This window comes from Pan paniscus, chromosome 10, assembly GCF_029289425.2.
Source record: "Pan paniscus chromosome 10, NHGRI_mPanPan1-v2.0_pri, whole genome shotgun sequence".
Classification (NCBI taxonomy): domain Eukaryota; kingdom Metazoa; phylum Chordata; class Mammalia; order Primates; family Hominidae; genus Pan; species Pan paniscus.
Window position 1 is genome coordinate 43,148,665 of NC_073259.2, and position 24,808 is coordinate 43,173,472.

The following is a 24,808-nucleotide window of genomic DNA, read 5'->3' on the forward strand; positions in this document are numbered from 1 at the left end:
AAGAGAATGGGAATATAAAAGGCCCCAGGCTTAGAATAGCTCTTCAAAGGCCTTATTTTTTTTTTTTTGAGACAGAGTCTCGCTCTGTCACCAGGCTGGAGTGCAGTGGTGATCTTGGTTCACTGAAGGCCTTTAAAGAAGCAAGTGGGAGGGCTGGGCGCAGTGGCTCATGCCTGTAATCCCAGCACTTTGGGAGGCTGAGGCAGGTGGATTACGAGGTCAGGAGTTCAAGACCAGCCTGGCCAACATGGTGAAACCCCATCTCTACTAAAAATACAAAAATTAGCCGGGCATGGTGGCAGGCCCCTGTAATCCCAGCTACTTGGGAGGCTCAGGCAGGAGAATTGCTTGAACCTGGGTGGCAGATGTTTCAGTGACCTGAGATCGAGCCACTGCACTCCATCCTGGGTGATAGAGTGAGACTCCGTCTCAAAAAACAAAGAAACAAAAAAGAAGCAAGTGGGAAAGAAGAGGTAAAGAGAATCCTATGTGCTTTTTTTTCCTGTTTTTTTTTTTCCAGAAGATTGTGAAACTGAAGCAGAGTTACACATAAGTTGTTGGTGAATCTAAGATTAGTACCCGGATCTCCTGACCATCAAACTGAAAGGTTTCAGGAGAGTCCACCTGAAATCAGTTTGTGAGAGACGACTTGAAGAGGAGACTAGTATCTCCAGAGAAGGAGCAGTATTCTAAACTTACAAGAAGTAGCTTTTTTTTTTTTTAAGAGACAGAGTACAGGAGTATACCACCACGCCCAGCTAATTTTTGTATTTTTAGTAGAGATGGAGTTTCACCATGTTGCACAGCTGGTCTCAAACTCCTGGGCTCAGGGGATACGCCCTCCTCGGCCTCCCAAAGTGTTGGGAATACAGGCGTGAGTCACAGTGCCCAGCCAAGAAGTAGCCTTTGATTTTCGTAATTGCAGTCATCAAAAAGCATCATCAAAGAACTTTTATCAGGCCGGGTGCGGTGGCTCACGCCTGTAATTCCAGCCCTTTGGGAGGCCAAGGCGGGCGGATCACCTGAGGTCAGAAGTTTGAGACCAGCCTGGCCAACATGGTGAAAGCCTGTCTCTACTAAAAATACAAAAATTAGCCGGGCATGGTGGCATGCACCTGTAATCCCAGCTACTTGGGAGGCTGAGGCAGGAGAATTGCTTGAACCCGGGAGGTTGCAGTTAGCTGAGATCATGCCACTGTATTCCATCCTGGGTGACAGAGTGAGACTCTGTCTTAAAAACAAACAAACAAACAAAAAACAGAAAAGTTTTCATCAGTGATTGCTTGCAATGGGCAATTAAGGTAGACACTGAACTAAATTTAGAATGTATTACTCACAAATATAGTCTAAGAATTTATACTCTGAAAATTAATAAAACAGATAAGCAAAGGACAAACCATATAACAATAAAAAAGAGCAATCTAGAACTACTGTATATAGTAAAGAATTAACATCAAACACATCAAAGTCGGTGCAATTCAAGGATAAAGGCATCACTGGGTGACAAGCAGTGCCTAGTATGTATTTGTTATAGGGGTTCCAACTTCAGGGAAACTGTCATCAATCAACTAGGTAGGGTGGGTCTCTTCTGACTTCTCCCATCCTCTCCTTTTCCACCCTCCACACATGTGCCCCACTCCAAGCTTTTTCTCCTCCAAGCAACATAAGCCTCACTAACGCTTGAAATCAGAGGAGTTTTTACTTTGTGTTAGCACTTAGCTCTCAATAAGTGGACCTTTACCCAGCATCAGCAGGAACCACCCTCAGGAGTCACTTTGTGCTGCCTGGCACGTCCACAGCAATTAGAGCAAAAGGACAGAGTTAAGGAAACTCTTTGAGGAAAATTTTCCCCACCCAGCTTTGGCAGGGTCACCTGGGAGCCCTCTCATCAGTATTGATATTCACTGTGGTACCCCCGTTGTTCCACTAGCACCATTTACTGAGCTTCCTCTGTGTTCAGTTCCTATAAAAGAAAGGAAGCCCTTGCCTCAAAGTGCTCTCAATTTATTTATTTATTTTTACTATTTTTTAATTTTTGAGATGGAGTCTCACTCTGTCCCCCAGGCTGGAGTGCAATGGTGTGATCTTGGCTCACCACAACCTCCACCTCCCAGGTTCAAGAGATTCTCCTGCCTCAGCCTCCCTAGAAGCCGGGATTACAGGGGCCCGCCATCACGCCCAGCTAATTTTTGTATTTTTAGTAGAGATGGGGTTTCACCATGTTGGTCAGGCTGGTCTCCAACTCCTGACCTCAGGTGATCCCCCACCTCGGCCTCCCAAACTGCTGGGATTACAGGTGTGAGCTACTGCACCCGGCTGTGCTCTCAATTTAAATGCATTTGCACATTCAGCAAGACTCATAAATGTCTTACCTAGCTGAATCAATATTAGAAAGGCCTCAAGGATTTTGCAGTTTGATATCACTGTCATAAAAATTGTTTCAATGTAGAAAAAAAGGTTAACATATTTCATATATATTCATTAAGAAATGTACATGGGCTGGATGCAGTGGCTCACACCTGTAATTCCAGCACTTTAGGAGGCCAGGGTGGGTGGATCACTTGAGGTAAGGAGTTTGAGACCACCCTGGGCAACATGGTGAAACCCCATCTCTACTAAAAATACAAAAGTTACCCAGGCGTGGTGGCATGCGCCTGTAATCCCAGCTACTCAGGGAGGCAGGAGAATTGCTTGAACCCAGGAGGCAGAGGTTGCAGTGAGCTGAGATCGCACCACTGCCCTCCAGCCTGGGTAAGAGTGAGACTCTCTCTCAAAAAAACAAAACGAAAAGTGGCCGGGCGCGGTGGCTCACGCCTGTAATCCCAGCACTTTGGGAGGCTGAGGCGGGCGGATCACGAGGTCAGGAGTTCGAGACCAGCCTGGCCAACGTGGTGAAACCCCATCTCTACTAAAATAAAAAAAATATAAAAATTAGTCGGGTGTGGTGGCCCACACCTGTAATCCCAGCTACTCAGGAGGCTGAGGCAGGAGAATCGCTTGAACCTAGGAGGCGGAGGTTGCAGTGAACCAAGATCACGCCACTGCACTCCAGCCTGGGTGACAGAGCTAGACTCTGTCTCAAAAAATAAGATAAATAAATTTTTAAAAAAAGCAAAAGTCACTGAGCGAGGTATTTAACCATCTCTTCTGAAATAGTCCTGATCTCCCACCTATAGCTCTTGCTGCTCCATTTCCTGATTTTTAAATTTGTTTCTTAATAAAATTTAATGATCTGTACTTATCGATGTATACTTATTGACTGGTTGTTATCTGTCTGCCCCACAGAATATAGGTTTTCAGAGAACAGGAACTTTTTATGTCTTTATCATTGCTATATCCCACTGCCCAGAATCAGTGCCTGGAACATAGTAGATTCTCTACAAATAGTGCACTTGTTAAATGAATGAAACTAAATTAAATGAACATATATGTTGTGTATCCTTACTGCATTGATTGGCATATGAGAAAATTAAACAGAAGAAACTAACAGCAAGATCAGTAGTGTCCTAGACTCCAAGAAGTCTTTCCAGACTAATCCTATTCAGCATTAGAAGTACAGTCATAGGCCGGGCGGGGTGGCTTTCGCCTGCACTTTGGGAGGCCAAGGTGGGCGGATCACCTGAGGTCAGGAGTTCGAGACCAGCCTGGCCAACATGGCGAAACCCTGTCTCTACCAAAAAAATACAAAAATTAGGCCCAGCACGGTGGCTCACGCCTGTCATCCCAGCACTTTGGGAGGCCAAGGCGGGTGGATCACGAGGTCAGAAGTTCGAGACCAGCCTGGCCAACATGGTGAAGCCCTGTCTCTCCTAAAAATACAAAAATTAGACAGGCATGGTGGTGGGCACCTGTAATCCCAGCTTCTTGGGAGGCTGAGGCAGGAGAATCACTTGAAACCAGAAGGCAGAGGTTGCAGTGAGCTGAGATAGTGCCACTGCACTCCAGCCTGGGCGAAAGAGTGAAACTCTGTCTCAAAAAACAAAACAAAACAAAACAAATACAAAAATTAGCCAGGCGTGATGGCGGGCACCTGTAATCCCAGCTACTTGGGAGGCTGAGGCAGGAGAATTGCTTGAATCTGGGAGGTGGAGGTTGCGGTGAGCCTAGGTCATGCCACTGCACTCCAGCCTGGGTGATAGAACGAGACTGTCTCAAATTAAAAAAAAAGCGCAATCATTCTGAATCTCTCACTCTACCCCTTGAGAAGACTCCGCCACCAACCTCTTTTTCAGTTCAGGTGACTCAAGCAGGGCTGACCCCATCCCCTGCCTCCAAGGATCAGCTTGTGTCCCAGGCACCCCATGGTCACTGTTTTTGGTTTGGGACTGGCTCATGACCCAAGCTAGGTAGCAGGCAGAGCTTTCTGTGTTAGTCTGGAAAGACTTCTTGGAGTCTAGGCTAGGACACTACTCATCTGTTTTGTTTTGTTTTGTTTTGTTTTTGTTTTTGTTTTGAGACAGAGTCTTGCTCTGTTGCCCAGGCTGGAGTGCAGTGGTGCAATCTCACTGCAACCTCTGCCACCTGGGCCCATGTGTTCCTCCTGCCTCAGCCTCCTGAGTAAGTTTCCCTGGGACTTTTGCTGGAACTATAGGAAAAAGGACCAAGTCAGCCCAGTGCAGATGGTGGTCACTGTTCTATCATGCAGGGAAACCTGCCTGAGAACAAAACCACACTGATTCTAAAGCAGAGACTAGAGAGTGAGAAATAGAAAGAAAGAGACAGGGCCTGGTGCAGTGGCCCTAGCCTGTAATCCCAGAATTTTGGGATGTTGAGGCAGGAGGATCACTTGAAACCAGAAGTGTGAGATCAGCCTGGGCAACAAAATGAGACCCTGTCCCTATTACAAAAAAAAAAAAAAAAAAAGGAGGAGGAGGGGTGGGGGAGGGAAAAAAGGAAAGGGACAGGTGGACAGTGACTTGGTGATATCTGGGTCCCCAGCTTCAGTCCTGCCTACAGTGAGCTGTGTTGTTGGGTTTCCCAGTTTATGTGAGTGATTCAGCTCCTTTTGAGCACAAGCAGTTTGAATTGGGTTTCTGTCATTGACAATCACAAAACACAACAAAACAAAACCATACCTAATGCTGTATAATTTCTACTACGTCGAATTTCACTTGTTTACTTAATATTATACACAGGTTTTTACCTAAGACTTATGAACATTTTTATAGTTTATAAAATAATCTTGTATTTACATATCACTTGATTTTAACACAATTATGTGAGGTAGGGCATACATATTTTTTTTATTTAGTAATTTTTTTTTTTTTGAAACACAGTCTCACTCTGCTACCCAGGCTGGAGTGCAGAGGTATAATCATAGCTCACTACAACCTTGAATTCCTGGGCTCAAAGGATCCTCCTGCTTCAGCTTCCCAAAGTGCTCAGATTATAGGTGTGAGCCACTGAGCCTGGCTAATTTTTTTTTTTTAAGAGATGGGGTCTCAGGCCAGGCGCGGTGGCTCACACCTATAATCCCAGCACTTTGGAAGGCCAAGGAGGGTGGATCACAAGGTCAGGAGTTTGAGACCAGCCTGGCCAATATGGTGAAATCCTATCTCTACTAAAAATACAAAAATTAGCCAGGCGTGGTGGTGCAAGACTGTAGTCCCAGCTGCTAGGGAGGCTGAGGCAGGAGAATCGCTTGAACCCAGGAGATGGAGGTTGCAGTGAGCCGAGATTGCGCCACTGCACCCCAGCCTGGGTGACAGAGTGAGACTCTGTCTCAAAAAAAAAAAAAAGAGATGGGGTCTCACCCTGTCACCCAGGCTGGAGTGAAGTACACAATCATAGCACACTGCAGCCTTGAACTCCTGGGCTCAAGGGATCCTCCTGCCTCAGCCTCCAGAGTAGCTGGGACTACAGGAGCAGGCTACCATGCCTGGCTGAATTTTTTTTTTTTTTTTTTGAGATGGAGTCTCGCTCTGTCGCCCAGGCTGGAGTGCAGTGGTGTGATCTCGGCTCACTGCAACCTCCACCTCCTGGGTTCAAGTGATTTTCCTCCCTCAGCCTCCTGAATAGCTGGGATTACAGTCTTGCACCACCATGCCTGGCTAAGTTTTATTTTTATTTATTTCTTTTTTGAGACAGGGTTTCACTCCCATTGCCCAGGCTGGAGTGCAGTGGTGTGATCTCGGCTCACTGCAACCTCCACCTCCTGGGTTCAAGCAATTTTCCTCCCTCAGCCTCCTGAGTAGCTGGGATTACAGTCTTGCACCACCATGCCTGGCTAAGTTTTATTTTTATTTATTTATTTTTTGAGACAGGGTTTCACTCCCATTGCCCAGGCTGGAGTGCAGTGGTGTGATCTCAGCTCATTGCAACCTCTGCCTCCCGGGCTCAAGTGATTATCCTGCCTCAGCCTCCCCAGTAGCTGGGACTATAGACATGTGCCACCGCTCCCAGCTAATTTTTGTATTTTTTTTTAGAGATGAGGTCTTGCCATGTTGCCCACTTGGTCTCAAACTCCTGAGCTCAAGTGATCGGCCCACCTCAGCCTCCCAAAATGCTGGAATTACAGGTGTGAGCCACTGCGCCTGGCCTAATTTTTTATTTTTTGTAAAGATAGGATCTCATTATGTTGCCCTGGCTGGTTTTGAACTCCTGGGCTCAAGTGATTCTTCTGCCTTGGCCTCCCAAAGTGCTGAGATTATAGGTGAGAGCCACCGTGTCCAGCCAAGAAATATATTTTACAGTAACCCCGTACATATGTACACACACACGCACACACTCTTAAAGTTGCACAAAACAATACCTACCTTAGTGCCTGTGACATTCTCTGATATTTTCTATTCTATTTTTTAAAAATTCTGGCTGGGCGCAGTGGCTCACGCCTGTCATGCCAGCACTTTGGGAGGCTGAGGCGGGCAGATCACAAGGTCAGGAGTTCGAGACCAGCCTGGCCAACATGGTGAAACCCCCGACTCTACTAATAATACAAAAATTAGCTGGGTGTGGTGGCGGATGCCTGTAATCCCAGCTACTTGGGAGGCTGAGGCAGGAGAATTGCTTGAACCTGGGAGGCAGAGGTTGCAGTGAGCCAAGATTGTGCCACTGCATTTTAGCCTGGGTGACAGAGCAAGACTCTGTCTCAGGAAAAAAAAAAAAAAATTCTGTTTTATTTCAGCACTTTGGAAGGCCAAGGCAGGTGGATCCCTTGAGTCCTGAAGTTTGAAACCAGCCTGGGCAATATAGGGAGACCCTGTTTTCTTGCTGTGTCCAACTACCTAGAACAACCATTGAGTCAGGAGAAAGAATTATGGATCTCCTGCCCAGGGACCCAGATGAAAGGTCTCTTTGCTTCAGGGCTCTCTTAATAAAAAAAAGAAAAGAAAAAATATTCTGGTTGCAACCTACAGTTTTTTTTTTTTTTCGCTGGAATGAAGTGGTGCCATCTCAGCTCACTGCAACCTCTGCCTCCTGGGTTCAAGCAATTCTCCTGCCTGAGCCTCCCAAGTGGCTGGGACTACAGGCACCTACCACCACACCCAGCTAACTTTTGTATTTTTATTAGAAACAGGGTTTCACCATGTTGGCCAGGCTGGTCCCAAACTCCTGAGCTCAAGGGATCTTCCCGCCTTGGCCTCCCAAAGTGCTGGGATTACAGGCGTGAACCACTGTGCCTGGCCGCAATCCACAGTGGTTTTTTTTGTTTTTTTTTTTTAATTTTTTTTTTCAGAGACAGGGTCTTGCTGTGTTGCCCAAGTTGGAGTGCATTTGCATGATCACAGTTCACTGCAGTCTTGAATTCCTGGAGTTTTCTGTTCTTCTGTGACTACCCTCTGTTATTCTTGTCTCAATTTTTGAATGGAAGGGAATTGTTTAAGGTGTACAAGATGGAGGCAATATGGTGTGGTGGTTGAGTCTTGGCTCGTGGGTCTAACAGATTTGTGTTCAAAGCCTGGCTTTGCCACTAACTAGCTGTGTCCTTAGGCAAATTATACTCCAAGTCTCAGATTCCTAATTTGCAAAATGAGAATAATAATAAATAATACTTCCTGCCCCATTAGTTTATTATGAGGATTGTTTTTTTGGTAGAGCCATGGTCTCACTATGTTGCCCAGGCTGTTCTCAAACTCCTGGCCTCAAGTGATCTGCCTGCCTCGGCCTCCCAAAGTGCTGGGATTGCAGGCGTGAATTTTTGTGCCAGCCTACTACAAGGATTAATGCTTGTGAAGTGTTAAATATAGCGTTTGGTACACAATAAAAATTCAATTAAGGTTGTCAGTTACTCTTAAGTATAAATTGGGGACCAAGAAGGCAAAAATGGAGTGTGTTTTTTGCAGATGGACAGAGGGGAGCCAGGACACAGCTCAGCTTTCTCATGCTCAGAGAGTTAAGCTGCTGACCCTGAAGGCAGGGGGCACACAACTGTGTGTGGGAGCCAGACTAAGCAGTCGAGACAGGGCAGACAGTGTGAGAAAGCTGTTGATGAGAGCTGCTGCTGAATAAAATCATCTTTCACCTGTCTACAGCTCCCCAAGTGTTCTTTCTGCTCATCCACCCACTACCTCCGGACCTCAACATGACCTTTGGCGTAGTCTAAACCTGACACTCATAACAGTTACAGATTTCTTTGTCCCTTCTCCACTCCCACTTTTTTGAGACAGGGTCTTGCTCTGTCGCAGAGGCTGGAGTGCTCTGGTGTGATCATGACGCATTGCAGCCTTGACCTCCTAGCCTCAAATGATCCTCCCACCTCAGCCTCCCAAGAAGCTGGGATGTTCCATAGGCACGTTCCACTACACTCAGGTAATTTTAAAATTTTTTGTAGAGAGGGGGTCTCCTTATGTTGCCCAGGGTAAGAATTCCTAAACTCAAATAGGCTTTTTCCTGCCAAGACTTTAGTTCGTGGGTGATTTTACAGGTGCTTCTATTTTCCCTTCAAGTGGAACAAATTGGCCCCCAGTCCAATCTGCAGAGACAGCTTTGCCTTGGGGAAGTTACCTGATGTAGAACAAGGACAGGAGACAGGTCAAGTTGTAGTTATTTGACTTTCGTGATTAAGAGAGCCCTGAAGCAAAGAGACCTTTCATCTGGATCCCTGGGCAGGAGATCCATAATTCTTTCTCCTGACTCAATGGTTGTTCTAGGTAGGAACCAGAACCACTTGCTGGAAGCCTGCATTGACTTATTTGAATCGATTACTGCTTTTCTTTCTTTTCCATTCTAAGCTATTATGTTTTTATGGTAGTAAGCAGATTTTCTTGAAAACTTCTAGAAAACTGCCTGCTACCTGAAAGAAACTGTTTTCTTCTCTCCTGTATTTTACGCCACCCCAATGCTTCTCGTATGCAGCTTTGTCTAAGTTATTTCCCTGAGGCAAAATTTCCCCATTCTTTCAGCTCCCCTCCTCCCAGATTGAGAAATTCTAGGCTTGCCCTGGACTTCTCTCTTGTAGTCTCTGGGTTTTTTTCCTTTCTTTTTCTTTTCCATCAGGCACCAAGTCCGGAGTTTGTGTGGCTCTGATGTCTGCTCGTGGATCACTGATTGACCAGGCTGAAGCCAGCGGGTCCTTTAGATCCCGAGGGATAATAGAGCAGGCAGCATTTCCACCCACGTTCTGAGACTCCTCATAATTGCCTCAGTGCTGCACGTACCTATATGGAAAATACAAGTGCACCATCAGGCTTGGGGTTAATGGTTTCACCTCACGTCTCAGAGGAGCAGAGTCCTAGTGCACCTGTGGAGCCTGAACCAGCTGCACTCCAAGAGGAGCAGAGAAGGGAAGCAATTTCTTACTCCACCCCTTTCAACCACTGGCACTCACAGGCTTGCCACCTACTCTTGCTCCTGCCAAATGGTACAGAGATGAAATCTTAGAATAAAATTTTTGAACTCAATAAATTGTTAATTAATATCTAGGAGTGGCAGATATATAATGCTTCTCTTTTCACGACAGGTCAAAGATGAAATCTGATTAGGCTTTGGAGGGCGTGGTTTGCCTCTTGAAATTCCTTGCCCGTCTTTAGAAAGCTGTGTTGCTTAGAGCACCCAAAAGTGCCCTTTATCTAACTGAGGGAGGCGCACTTGTCTTCATATATAGAGGCAGGAGCTGGCATTGGGAAAGTCAAACTAGTTCTGCACCATGAGGAAGAAGCAGCTGAAGACGGAGGCAGCTCCACACTGTGAGCTAAGTAAGTAGCCCAGGGAAGCTGCCCAGCTGAGCAGGCCTGAAAGGGTGACAAGTACAGCTCTAGCAATTTTATTTTCTAGTTATAATAGAAGTTTCCAAAGGAAAGGTTCCGGTCTGGAGGAACTTCATCAAACCTTTCTGAAACTCCACAGATGTACTGTAGCGAGAATCTCAGAACTAATTTGTGCATTTTCTTTTTTCTCCAGGAGAAATTCTATATGAAAACCAACCTGCTCCAGGAAGCCAAGCCCCCCCCCGCCTTTTTTTTTTTGGTCCCCGAGTTTGTTTTTACTTTGCACTTTATTTGGATTTTTCTCTTTGCAGTTCACGCTCCTTTCCTCATTTCTTGGTCTCTCTTACTAATGAAATTTTCTCCTAGCTGTTTTTACGTGAATAAAGAAGCTCAATTACCTTTAATGCTGTAAGCAGTGCGAGGGGTCGGGGAGTGAGGGTGGAGGGAGGATCTAATGTTTTTGGTGGCTGTAAACGACATTGCAGAAAATTACGGTAATTTGTTAGGCCATTTATTCCCTCTTCAGCAGTCTGGCAGTCTCATCTTCAGAGCAAAAGATACGGTGTGAGGCTGAAACTGGCGATAGAGTGGGATTGCTTTTGGGTAGGTAGGATGAAGTCTGGGGAGAATCGAGTCAGCTGGGCGAGGAGGAAAACAATTCACTACGGAGGCTTGGGAGGACACCTAAGGCGGTCAAACTGGCTGCACTAGCTGATGTTTCTCGGTTCCTCCCAGGTGTGGGGTGCTCTTGGTGGGGCAGCAGATACTATGATGTGGCTCTGGGGGCGCGAGGAAATGTTCCTTCCAGGTGGCTATCCTTTTTTTTTTGAGACAGGGTTTTCCTCTGTCACCCAGGCTGGAGTGCAGTGGCGCGATCTTGTCTAACCGCAGCCTCCACCTCCCAGGCCCAAGTGATTCTCCCACCTCAGCCTCCGAGTAGCTGGGACCACAGGCGGGCGCCGTGATGCCTGGCTAATTTTTTTTTCTTTTTTTGAGACGGAGTTTTCGCTCTTGTTTCCAAGGCTGGAGTGCAATGGCGCGATCTCGGCTCACCGCACCTCCGCCTCCCGGGTTCAAGCGATTCTCCTGCCTCAGCCTCCCGAGTAGCTGGGATTACAGGCATGCGCCACCACGCCCGGCTAATTTTGTATTTTTAGTAGAGACGGGGTTTCTCCATGTTGGTCAGGCTGGTCTCAAACTCCCGATCTCAGGTGATCCGCCCGCCTGGGCCTTCCAAAGTGCTGGGAGTACAGGCGTGAGCCACCGCGCCCGGCCTTTGCTTGGCTAATTTTAAAATTTTTTGTAGAGACCGGGTCTCACTATGTTGCCCAGGCTGGTATCGAACTCCTGGACTCAAGTGATCCTCCCGCCTCGGTCTCTCAAAGTGCTGGGCATTGCAAGTGTGAGCCTCCGCGCCTGGCCTGGCTACCCTTTACAGGATAGAGCTATACCTCGTAGCTTGATTGTCAGTACCTAACGTGGCGCCACGGCGAACTAGGGCAGGAATCTTATCTGTCCCCAGACTGCTAGCGGACTGGAGCGCCCCAGTCCAGGGGCTGTGTGGGTCTGGCCAACGCAAGCAGCAACTAGGCAGCATGCAGCTCCCGCCGGGTGCCCCAGGGGCCGCCGCATCCAGACTCCGCGTGGGCGGAGCCTCGGTCCCTGGTCGGCGGGCCACGCATCCCGGCCGCGGCAGGGACTCCAGCCAATAGGGATGTGCGGCTGCCGTCCTGTCGACCAATCGCGGGGAGGGGAGGGCGTTAGCCAGCTTGGCGCTGGCTCCCGGAATATGGAGCCCTGGGCGCGGGGGCGGCGTGTCAGGTGGTTGCGGAGCTGGTAAGGTGAGGGGAAGGCAAGGTCAGGGGTCACGGCATTCCGCTCGCTGGCAGGGAGGGGCGCGGGGCGGCTCGAGGGCCTGTGTCGGGGGTCAGGCTCCGGGGCTAGGATGCGACACCGGCTCGCCGTGCGGGGCTGTGAGGGGAGGTGTGGCCAGGGAGGGCCTCAGGCCCAGAGTCCAGGACTGATGGAGTCGCGCCATTCAGAGAAAGACCCAAAGATGGGGGCAGGGAGGGAACGCCGGAGGTCGCGGGGGTCTCGCCCCTTCCCCGCCGCGGCCTAGGACACATGGCCCAGCTCCCAGCTGCACCGGATGGCGCGCCCGGCCCGTGCGGGGTGCGCTGACCTGCTTCGACGCCTCGAAAGAGGCCGACGGGCACAGGGCAAGGTCTTTCGTGGCCTCTTCGTCGGCGCCGCAGGGGGCCGGGCTGCTCTCCGGGGCCTCCCGCCGCCCCGCTTCAACAAAAGACTCGTTATAGCCTAACCGACTTCAGGGAGCGCCTTCTGTGTGAATAGCCTGCATACGCGGCTCAGTAGTTGTGCGTAGATTGGTTTTAAGGCTGTTTGTGTAGCTCTCAGGGACCCTCTGGATTCCAGGCTCCAATGAGCAGGGTTTTTCTACAGGGGGATATTGCACATATGTAAGTGGGCTGGATGGCTCTCCCAGCTGTTCGTTTCATGTGTCCCCACTTTTAAAGCTACCGCTTAAATGTGACATCTCTTGCAAAAGCAAAAATTATATGGAAGGAGAGTTTGCAAGGGGAGATAGGCTTCTAAAAACTTGCTGGCCTCAATTTTAGTGACTGTTGGTGAAAAATGGAGAAGCTATGTTTACATTGACTTCTGGAACCCGAAGCCCCACCAGTTCGCATGATTTCTTGGCTTTGTAAATCTTTGAGCATGTTGTTTGCCTCTTTCTTCTTTTGTTCCACGTACTTAAAATGGGGATTGATAATATCAGTCTTACAGGGTTGTTGGTATGAAATTAGTTAATAAACAACAAAGTACTTAGAACTCTTGATGTGGAGCAGTTTTTGTTGTTGTTACCTTCTTTCCCCTTAACACTTCTAAAGAATTCTAACCTTATTACTTATTCTTTGCTCAGAGTCTCATGACTTATCACCAGTGAACCCGCCGGCCTATACTTTCCATTGACATCATTAACTTTGATCTGAGGGTATAGTGTAGTTATATGTGACTAGAGGATTTCTGCTGCGTGTTTGTTTTATTAAATACGGTTGGAAACTATCATTATACTAGGTCATTTATTGTGATACCTGTGTTGGGTAAATGAAACCTGAAACCTTCGGCTGTTTATTTTTTCATTGGACAGTATTTCATTGACAGTCTTGCTTGGCCTACGCAGTTTATTTTGGAGCCAGTACTAAAAAGGCCATGATTGCAGCATACTTGGTTTCTCATGTTTCCGGAATGGCAGTGGGACTCGGGAGGGGAATTTCTGGGTAGCCTGGCAGCACTTCTTGTTAAGGAATGGGGAAGCTTCTTATGAATCTAATCTTACTCTAATGTTAGGAAATCAGCAGTGGTCCCTTGGATTACTCTACAAAGCTAGTAGGCAGCTTTGGTTCAGTTATGACTCAGTGAAGGTTAGAGAATTATATCTACAAAGTAGGATCTTTTTCTTTCTTTCTTTCGTTTTTTGATACGGAGTTTCGCTCTTGTTGCCCAGGCTGGAATGTAATAGCGCGATCTCGGCTCACTGCAACCTCTGCCTCCCGGGTTCAAGCGATTCTCCTGCCTCAGCCTCTTGATGCCCGGCGAATTTTTTTTGTATTTTTAGTAGTGACGGGGTTTCACCATGTTGGCCAGGCTGGTCTGGAACTCCTGACCTCAAGTGATCCACCTGTATCGGCCTTCCGAAGTGCTGGGGTGGTGTGAGCCACCGCACCCTGCCAGATCTTTCTTGTTTGACTTTCATTGCTAAGAATTTGGGTGAGTGTTGTTGAATCAAAGACATCTTTATTCTCTGCCTCCTCACCATGCACATACGTACAAATGTCTGCTGACAGATATCTGCCCTTCCTATGACCTTAAAAAGCCTTCTCATATTCTCGTGGTGCTATCTGGGATACTCCAGTGGAAGACTGCTTTGTCTTCTAATTCTTCCCTTCAAAGAAGCTGCTATTTATACACATAGCATTATTAGGAACTAGTCAGAAAATGAGAAACTTTAAGTTTATGAAAAAAAAACATTGCTTACTTCAGCTGCATGCTGGACAAATTTAGTTGAAGTGCAGATAGTATAAGTTTAGTTGTTTAGTTTTGGAATAAGAGAGTTCAAGACTTCCCCTCCCACCCCCACAAGACAAGGTCTGGCTCTGTAACCCAGGTTGGAGTGCAGTGGCATGATCACAGCTCACTGCAGGGTTGACCTCCCAGGCTCAAGTGATCCTCCTGCCACAGCCTCCCTAGTAGCTGGGAGTACAAGTGCATGCCACCACCCCTAATTTTTAAAATTTTTTTTGTGGAGATGGAGTCTTACTAGGTTGCCCAGGTTGTCTTGAGCCCCTGGGTGCCAGCCACCGTGCCCAACCAGTTTAATACTTCTTTAGGATTTAAAGTTGGAAGTTGGCCTGGTAAGAGTGAAGGACAATGTCTTTGTAATCTGTTTTTCCCTGAGAGGCATGGGAATGACACCTTTAAAGAACTGAGTGTATTTGAGGCAGAAAGGGAAGTCTGCTGCCCTAGTATTGTCATTATTATCATCTCTCTGAGGCTCTGTAGTTTGAGTAAAACATTCTGGGAAAAAAGGTAGGGGCATTTGAATGAGCGGAATATAATGAATTAGAAGATGCAGACCATGTCTCACTTACTGGCTGCCATTTATTCTTTATTTTTATATTTTTGAGACAGGGTCTCGCTCTCTTGCCCAGGCTGGAGTGCAGTGGTTCAGTCTTGGTTCACTGCAACCTCCACATTCCAGGCTTAAGCGATCCTCCCACTAGAGCCTCCTGAGTTGCTGGGACTACAGGCTTGCGCCACCATGCTCAGCTAATTTTTAATTTTTTTGTAGAGTTGAGTTCTCACTATATTGCCCAGGCTGGTCTTGAACTCCTAGGTTCAAGCAATCTTCCTGCCTTGGCCTCCCAAATTGCTGGGATTACAGGCATGAGCCACTGTGCCCAGCCTTGCCATTTATTCTTTTTATAATTTAACAAATATTTATGGAGCAATTTACATTAATTGGCCCCTTGAGACACAAAGAAGAGCCTTCAAGGCATCATCAGGAATATTCTAGATACAATAAAATGACATGTATATAATAAGGTATATTTTAATGAAATCATAATGGAATATAAAACAATTGGCCAGCAATGATCAAAACGGCCTAACTTCTCTTCCACTTTTAATTTCAGGTTAAAGTAATTTATATTTTTTGGCATAAGGAACAAATTAGGGTTTTTAGTCTTGTTTTGGTGCTTATTGCCGATAAGTCATTTTGTGTCAGGTTTGTGTTTGTTTTGGTCTCATCTCTACTAAGCTGATAGCTGTTAAAACTCCTAGGAAATGAAAGAAGAAAGCTACAAGTTAATTATTAAAACTTTACCAGGTTTCAAAGAGCAGAAAGAGGCTTGTTAAAGGCTGGAGAATCTTGTAGTATATATTGTCTTAATTTTTCTTTGCTTTTAGGAAAAGAAACTTGGAGGACAATATTTACTTAAAGTTGTTAAGGTCAATCTACATCATTTGGGAGCCAATATCCATCATTAGGAAAAATGGGTTGAATGTAATCTAATGAAAATTCTTCATATTTGCCAGAGAAAAGCTACTTAAGTGTGAGGGCAAAACATATTTTCTGAGGCAAGAAGTAGGTATAGTCTGGTTTAATAGGGGATTTTTTTTTTTTTTTTTTTTTTTGGAAAAAAGGAATTTTTTTTTTTTTTTTACTGGAGACTGGGTTTCTTGCTATGTTGCCCAGGCTGGTCTCAAGCTTTTGGGCTCACGCAATCCTCCCGCCTCAGCCTCCCAAAGTGCTAAGGGATTACAGATGTGAGCCACCATGGCCAGTCTAATAGGGAATTTTCTTATTCCAATAGAAAGGGGTCTTTGATATTGTTCACAGAGCTTGGCATTGTGTTCCATGATAGAGGTGTCAGATCAGGAGGCCAGGTTTGTCCCCCAAAAGGAAACACACTGCTGTAAACTTCTGGTTAGGAGGAAGTTTAGAGGAAGCTCACACTGAGAGTTGGGAAGAACAAAGACGAAGCTATAGTCACTGGAAGTAAGACTTTAGTGACCCTGACTTGTGAGCATTCAGGGAGATTTGGAAGCTGGTTAAGCCTCAAGAGCGCTGATGGGAGAAGGTGAAGAGTTGTATTTAATGGGTACCAGCCCCTTCTAATTCTGATGTCTCTGGTTGATGTGTGATATTTTTGTTTAAAAGATAAGTACTCCTTGACAGCCTGGCCACATTTCTCCCAACTGTTATCGTTTTTGACACCCAGGCAGCTGGTTTCATTATCAGCTGTACTCTTCCTCCTTACATCTTCCTCCCCCTCCTCTTCTTGCTTCCTAACATTTTCTCCACTTTCTCTTTTTCTTTTTTCTTTATCTTAAGATGGTCTCAATGTCAGGTTTTTCATTCAACTACAAAACACTTAAAAGTCCAGCTCAGGTGAGAAACAGCAAACTTGGTGTTGAGTTGAAGTTGTGGTTGTCTTTTTTTTTTTTTTTTTGAGACAGGGTCTCACTATGTCACCCAGGCTGGAGAGCAGTGGTGTGATCTCAGCTCACCGCAACCTCTGCCTCCCAGGCTCAAGCGATTCTCCTGCCTCAGCCTCCCAAGTAGCTGGGATTACAGGCGCGTGCCACTACTGCCTGGCTAATTATTGTATTTTTAGTAGAGATGGGGTTTCGCCATGTTGGCAAGGCTGGTCTTGAACTCCTGACCTCAAATGATCCACCTGCCTCAGCCTCCCAAAGTGCTGGCATTATGGGTGTGAGCCACCGCGCCTGGCCCGAAATTATGGTTTTGTAAGTTAAATAGGATGTCTCCAATTTTGAGATTATTACTAGGGCATGCAAAGTATGGTTTGGTATCTGTAGGGGATTGGTTCCAGGACCTCACTCACATGCATACCAAAATCCTGGGATGATGCTTAAGTCCCTATAAAATGGTGTAGTATTTGCATTTAACTTATGTACATCATCCCATGTACTTAAAATCACCTCTAGATTAGTTATATCAATTATAATCCCCCTCTTTTTCTTCTAGACAGGGTCTCGCTTTGTCATCCAGCCTGGAGTGTAGTGGTGCAATCATGGTTCGCTGCAGCTTTGACTTCCTGGGCTCAAGGGATCCTCCCACCTTAGCCTCCTGAGTAGTTGGGACTACAGGCGTGTGGCCATCACACATGGCTAATTCTTAAATTTTTTGTAGAGCAATGTCTCACTATGTCGCCCAGGCTGGTCTCAAATTTCTGGGCTGCCTCAGCCTCCCAAAGTGCTGGGATTACAGGTGTGAGCAACTGCACTGGGTCTATAATACTTAATACAATGTAATTGCTATGTAAATAATTGTTCTGTATTGTTTAGGGAATAATACCAAGAAAAAAATGGTGTATATGTTCAGTACAGGCACAAGCAACCGTTTTTTCCCCCAAATCTTTTTGATCTGCAGTTGTTTGAAACCACAAATGTGGAACCCAGGGTTACAGAGGCCTGACTGTATCTCAGTGGCCATTATGCCAGAGAGAGAGAGAGAGACTGGTTCATGTTAAGCACATTGTATAATAGCAGCTCTGTTTGTACTTTATAAACTGACTGTGTTTGTGTGGCTTTTGGTTGAAGACATTCTAATATTACCCACTTGAGTAGAGGGGATTAGAGTTTTGAGGCCTTTTTCTAAAATGAATACTTACCACAGGGGCTTTTCACTGTTTACCATGAAGTACACATAATCAGTCTTCAACCTGACTTTTTTTTTTCTGTGTATCATTTTATATCAAATTCATTTTAATAAGAGGAAAACAGGATAAACTTACTCCAGTGTAAAAAATAATACCTCACTTGAGCCCAGGAGTTTGAGACCAGCCTGAGTAACATAGCAAGACCCCACCTTTACAAAAAAAAAAAAAAAAGCCAGCTGTGGTGGTACGTGCCTGTAGTCTCAGCTACTTGGGAACTTGGGAGGCTGAGGTGGGAGGATCACTTGAGCCTGGGATTGTGCAACTGCACTCTAGCCTGGGAGGCTAGAAATATGTAAATAATTGTTCTGTAAGACCCTGTCTCAAAAAATAAAATAAAAAACAATACCAGACTTTATACCTTCAAGAACAATTTGGAAATTCACATGTCTATTCTAAGCTGTTTCTTTCCCCACACCTCGAATGGGAGCAGATTGAGTTTTAGAACTAATTGGGCTGGGCATGGTAGCTCATACCTGTAATCCCAGCACTTTGGAAGGCTGAGGTGGATGGATCCTTTGACCCCAGGAGTTCAAGACCAGCCTGGGCAACATGGTGAAACCATGTCTCTACAACAAATACAAAAATTGGCAGGGCATGGCACACGCCTCTAGTCCCAGCTACTTGGGAGGCTGAGGCGGGAGGATCACTTGAGCCCAGGAGGTTGAAGCTACAGTGAGCTGAGACCACGCCACTGCACTCCAGCCTGGGTGACAGAGCAAGACCCTATCTCAAAAAAAAAACAACAAACAAGTTGGATGGATATTTTTGATAGACTCAGAAAATGCTGCTTCTTCATGACCTAGAATGGAAAAATAGAGGGAGAGTAATGATCTCTTATTTTAAAAAAGTGATTAATAACCTTCCTCATTAAAATACATAGGGTTCAGAAAATAATTAGCTCTGTTTGAGCTGCTAGAATATTTCAGAAAGTTTTGTTGACTGTCAGTCATCCAAATGTCAGGAGCCCACCTTCATGAAGAGCACCCGGTACAACAAGGTGTTGTGTTAATCATACAGTAATGGTTTAGTAGAACTGTCAAGTACTTTGGCCTTGAAGTAGACCATTAGGGAAAAGAGAATTTTAGAAGAATCTAGAAACCTTTTCATTTTCTTTAGGACAAATATAATTTTTTTAAAAAATGAGAATTCTTTGTTATTCTCTAATAAACACTTTGGGTGTCGCTAAGCCTTGATCTGTGCACCTAGCAGTTTCTCTTTTGTCACTAGCATGTCTCTGGCACTGAACAGTGCCTGAGGAAGAATGAACTGAACAGTGTCAAGAGGAAGAGGTGGCTTTGCCATGTAGCTTGAACACATTCTTGCTAGCATTTATTTCATCAGTTACTTCCATGAAGACACCTTTCTGGCTGCTTCTATGAAAGTTTTTTCCTATTTAATGTTGTCTTTGATTTTATTGAGATGAGGAAGGTGATGAAAAAAAAGGAGGAAAGAATTAAGGGACTGTATTTAAAAACATTCCTCTCTAAATCTACAATTAATTTTAGGGAGACCTTTTCAGCTGTAAGACTAGTGAAATGGTTTTGAGTACCTTTATTCTCTATAGGGGAATTTTATATGAAAACGAATTATTTCAAACCCAAACTATTTATTTATTTATTTATTTATTTGTTTATGACAGCCAGGGTCTTGCTCTGTAGCCCAGGCTGGGGTGCCCTGATCACGGCTCACTGCAGCCACAACCTCCCAGGCTCAAGCAGTCTGCCCACCTCAGTCTCCCAAGTAGCACGCACTACCACACGCAGCTAATTTTTGTATATTTTTTGTAGGGATGGGGTTTTGCCCTGTTGCCCAGGCTGGCATTGAACTCTGCTCGCCTCGGCCTTCCAAAATGCTAGGATTACAGGCTTGAGCCACCGCTCTCGGCCCAAACTTTTGTTTTAATCGTAGATTAAAAAAAAAAAGTTGAAGTTGTATATATTAATACTCAGTATTTCAAACTTTCTTAGGGGCAGTTTTTTGTTTTGTGTTTTTTGTTTTTTTTTTGAGATGGCGTCTTGCTTGGTTGCCCAGGCTGGAGTGCAGTGGCATGATCTCGGCTCACTGCAACCTCCACTTCCCAGGTTCAAGTGTTTCTCCTGCCTCAGCCTCCCAATAGCTGGGATTACAGGCACCCACAACCACGCCCGGCTAATTTTTGTATTTTTAGTAGAGACAGGGTTTCGTCATGTTGGCCAGGCTGGTCTCGACCTCCTGACCTCAAGTGATCCACCCACCTTGGCTTCCCAAAGTGCTGGGATTACAGGTGTGAACCACCCCACCCAGCCAGGGGCAGTTTTTAAAACAGGTTTGGGCTATCCAAATTGTTCTTCCAGAGTTCTTATAAATGCTAAGAGAATATACAGAATTACTGTTAATTAGATGTTAGAATTTATTATAGCTAGTATGTGTTTTGGGGGGTAACTTAATTTTCATATAATTTCACACTTGCAGAAAAGTTGTAAGAGTAGTACCAGGGAATGGACAATTTCAAGAAAATGACAGTGGTAAGCAGTGGGTGCCTTGAGGGAACACGGAGAAGCCACTTAAGCCAAATTGGGGAGTCAGGAATGCTTTCCTGAGAGGGGATTTTTAATATTTTGCATTTAGGTGGCACTAAGACACACTAGTAGTAAGTTAGGCTGAAGGCAATAAATACCTGCCAATTAGACAGCTGTAGACTTCTGATTATCTATTGCAGAAGCTTTATCAGAGAGTTCAACTGAACATCCCTAAAATGTTTGTTGAGAAGCTGAGTGAATCTATATGACCTTGACATTTTTTATAAGGCAAATAATACATGTATCTGGTAAAACTTCTTTTTATGTGCAAAAGGTATACAGTGTATATTCAGTGAGAGGTTTTCCCTTCACATGACCTCATTTGGGCTCTCCTACTCCTTCCTTCTCTCAGGGATGGCCTTTATTACCAGTTTTTGGTGTGTCCTTTGGAGATTGTATGTGTACGTGTGTGTTTTCTCTTTTTTCTTTTTGCTACATACATGATAGCATGCTGCTCAACAAATTGGTTTTTTGACTTGACAACATGTAATATTTTAGAGATTGTTTCCTATCTATACATGATAGATCATCTTATTTATAGTGGTTGCATGGTATTCTGTCCAATGAATGTGCACAGTTTATTCAACCAGTCCTCTACTAATATCAAGGTTGTTTACAGCCTTTTCATACTACAAACAATGCTGTGGGAAATATCCTTGTACATATTTCCTTGATGAGTACTTTTTGCTTTTTTTTTTTTAAAGAATACATTTTTAGGAGTAAAATTGCTAGATCAAAGAATATGTAGACTTTTGAAATTTTAGACAGAAAATAAAATTTTGTTAGCATTTTTATCTTGTAAAACAGTCTTATAACATTTTTTTTTTTGAGACAGGGTCTTGCTTTGTCACCCAGGCTGGAATGCAGGGGCCTGATCAACACTCACTGCAGCCTTGACCTCCCAGACTCAGGTGATCCTCCCACCTTAGCCTCCCGGGACTACAGACGCCCACCACCACACCCAACTAATTTTTTTTTTTTTTTTTTTTTGAGACAGAGTTTTGCTCTTGTCACCCAGGCTGGAGTGCAGTGGCGCGATCTCGGCTTACTGCAACCTCCGCCTCCCAGGTTCAAGCGATTCTCCTGCCTCAGCCTCCCCAGTAGCTGGGATTACAGGTGTTCACCACCACACCCGGCTAACTTTTTTTTTTTTTTTTTTTGAGATGGAGTCTCCCCCTGCCACCCAGGCTGGAGTGCAATGGTGCGATCTCAACCCACTGCAACCTCTGCCTCTCAGGTTCCAGTGAATCTCCTGCCTCAGCCTCCTGAGTAGCTGGGATTACAGGCATGCGCCACTACACTGGCTAATTTTTTGTATCTTTAGTAGAGATGGGGTCTCACCATGTTGGCCAGGCTGGTCTCAAGCTCTCGACCTCACGATCTGCCCGCCTCAGCCTCCCAAAGTGCTGGGATTACAGGCGTGAGCCACTGCACCTAGCTTTAATTTTTGTATTATTAGTAGAGATGGGGTTTCACCATATTGGCCAGGCTGGTCTCGAACTCCTGACCTCAGGTGATCTACCTGCCTCAGCCTCCGAAAGTGCTGGGATTACAGGTGTGAGCCACCGTGTCCGGCCTCCACCTAGCTAATTTTTGTATATTTTATAGAGATGGGGTTTCTCTATGTTGCCCAGGCTGGTCTTGAACTCCTGGGCTTAGGCAATCTGCCTGCCTTGGCCTCCCGAAGTGTTAGGATTACAGGCATGAACCACTACAGCCAGCCAGTCTTACAACTTTTGTTAGAGAATGGGATAAAATAGGCTGGGCATGGTGGCTCATTCCTGTAATCCCAGCACTTTGGGAGGCTGAGGCGGGCGGATCACAAGGTCAGGAGATTGAGACCATCCTGGCCAACACGGTGAAACCCCGTCTTTACTAAAAATACAAAAATTAGCTGGGCATGGTGGCATGCACCTGTAATCCCAGCTACTAGGGAGGCTGAGGCAGGAGAATGGGATAAAATAGTCATATTACATTTAACCATGAGTGCCATTTTTTTTTCTGTTAATTGCTGTTCGATAGGAAGAAACTTAATGGGTTTAAGAGAAGGTGACACTTTATGGTTAGGGGTAAGCTGAAATATCAAAGCAGTGTTAATCGTAATTGTGATGGTTACTTATCAAAGTATTGCTGGGTTGATTCTAGTTGTTTGTGTCCTAACTCTGGATCTTTTCCTTAATGTGACGAAGTAACTGAAACAACCTGGTGCTACAGCCCTGGAGAGCAAAACTGTCTTAATATTAACTTACTGCTTCCATATGGGTCATAAATTTTCATGGAGACTTGAATGCTATGCATAACTGGCCTGGCCCTTTCTATTCCTCCCTAGTTTTTTTTTTTTTTTTTTAACTATTTAATTATTTATTTTTTATGAGATGGAGTCTTGCTCTGTTGCCCAGGCTGGAGTGCAGTGGCGCAATCTCAGCTCACTGCAACCTCCACCTCCCAGGTTTAAGCGATTCTCCCACCTGAGTCTCCTGAGTAGCTGGGATTACAGGCATGCACCATGATGCCTGGCTAATTTTGTATTTTTAGTAGAGGCGGGGTTTCTCCATGTTGGTCAGGCTTGTCTTGAACTCCCGACCTCAGGTGATCCGCCTGCCTCAGCCTCCCAAAGTGCTGGGATTACAGGTGTGAGCCACTGCGCCCAGCCCCTCCCTAGTTTTATTAATTTTTTTTTTTTTAATGAGACGGAGTCTTGCTCTGTTGCCCAGGCTGGAGTGCAGTGGTGCAATATTGGCTCACCGCAACCTCCACCTCCCGGGTTCAAGCGATTCTCCCGCTTTAGCTTTCCGAGTAGCTGGGATTACAGGCATGCGTCACCACGCTGGCTAACTTTTGTATTTTTAGTAGAGACGGGGTTTCACCATGTTGGCCAGGCTGGTCTCGAACTCCTGACCTCAGGTGATCTGCCTGCCTCAGCCTCCCGAAGTGATGAGATTACAGGCGTGAGCCACCACGCCTGACCTCTTTTATTTTATTTTATTTTATTTTGAGACGGAGTTTTACTCTGTCACCCAGGCTGGAGTTCAGTGGCACGATCTCGGCTCACTGCAACCTCCACCTCCTGGGTTCAAACGATTCTCCTGCTTCTGCCACCCTAGTAGTTGGAATTACAGGCACCTACCACCACGCCTGGCTAATGTTTGTATTTTTAGTAGAGACGGCGTTTCACCCATGTTGGCCAGGCTGGTCTTGAATTTCTGACCTCAGGTGATCCGCCCACTTCAGCCTCCCAAAGTGATGGGATTAGAGACGTGAGCCACCGCGTCTGGCCCCAAGTTTTATTCTGTAGGCACTGTAATGAAACATGTAGTTTGTTGACTAAAAGCTTTGTTGAAAAGGCTGGAGACTGGAATCTAGAATTTGTTTTCTTTCTTGAAATAATTCATTCTTGAGATTTCAGATAGAAGACGAAACTTTTTGTATTTGAACGGCTCTGTATGTACTTGGTATAGGAATGAACTTAGAATATCACTAATAATTATTTAAAATTTTATCATGAAATATTTCTGTCTAAAAATATTTGCAGACTACAGTCCTGGGAAGATCACACTATTACCTTAATTGTTTGCTTTTAAAATATAACTTAAAAGCCTATTTTGGTGCTTGCTTCGGCAGCACGTATACTAAATTGGAACAATCAAGAGAAGATTAGCATGGCCTCTCTGCACAAGGATGACACGCAAATTTGTGAAGTGTTCCATATTAAAAGAAAAATTTTTGTCCAGGGGCTGTGGCTCATGCCTGTAATCCCAGCACTTTGGGAGGCCGTGGTGGGTGGATCACCTGAGGTCAGGAGTTTGAGACCAGCCTGGCCAACATGGCAAAACCCCATCTCTACTAAAAATAGAAAAATTAGCTGGGTGTGGTGGCACGTGCCTGTAATCCCAGCTACTCGGGAGGCTGAGGTAGGAGAATCTCTTGAACCCGGGAGGCGGAGGTTGCAGTGAGCCAAGATCGCACCACTACACTCCAGCCTGAGTGACAGAGTGAGACTCCATCTCAAAAAAAAATAAAAACTTTTAAGGCCTGTTTTGCCTATTCTGGATAAAAATCTTCCTCAGATGTAGACGAGACATTTCTGTGTCTTCTTTTTCTTCTTTTTTAGACAAGGCCTCGCTGTGTCACCCAGGCTGGAGTGCAGTGGTGCGATCATGGCTCACCGCAGCCTTGACCCCAGGGCTCAAGCAGTTCTCCTAGTTCAGTTTCCCAAGTAGCTGGCACCACAGACATGCACTACCATGCCCACGTGATTTTCCAGTGCCTTAAACAGTGCCCAGCTGATTTTCCAGTGCCTTAATGATATTAATCATCATTACAAAAGTGATTTACAGCC

The 24,808-nt window shown here is 45.4% G+C and overlaps 1 protein-coding gene and 1 non-coding gene across 8 annotated transcripts in view; both read left to right on the plus strand.

Moving 5' to 3' along the window:
• Positions 1-11,885: 11,885 nt before the first annotated feature.
• The window catches only part of SLC11A2 (solute carrier family 11 member 2), a 46,587-nt gene continuing 33,664 nt past the window's right edge, over positions 11,886-24,808 (plus strand). For 2 of the 7 annotated variants that reach the window (XM_055095653.2, XM_055095646.2), the window contains exon 1: positions 11,897-11,981. The gene's annotated coding sequence lies outside the window, so the exon portion shown is untranslated. Of the gene's footprint in view, positions 11,987-12,045; positions 12,521-21,309; positions 21,381-24,808 lie in introns of those variants that run through there. The other 5 variants (XM_055095651.1, XM_055095649.2, XM_003825872.5 and 2 more) reach the window with 4 other exon arrangements.
• On the plus strand, positions 24,075-24,182 carry LOC112436734 (U6 spliceosomal RNA). Its single transcript, XR_003025439.1, has one exon. It is a non-coding gene; the product is annotated as a U6 spliceosomal RNA (small nuclear RNA).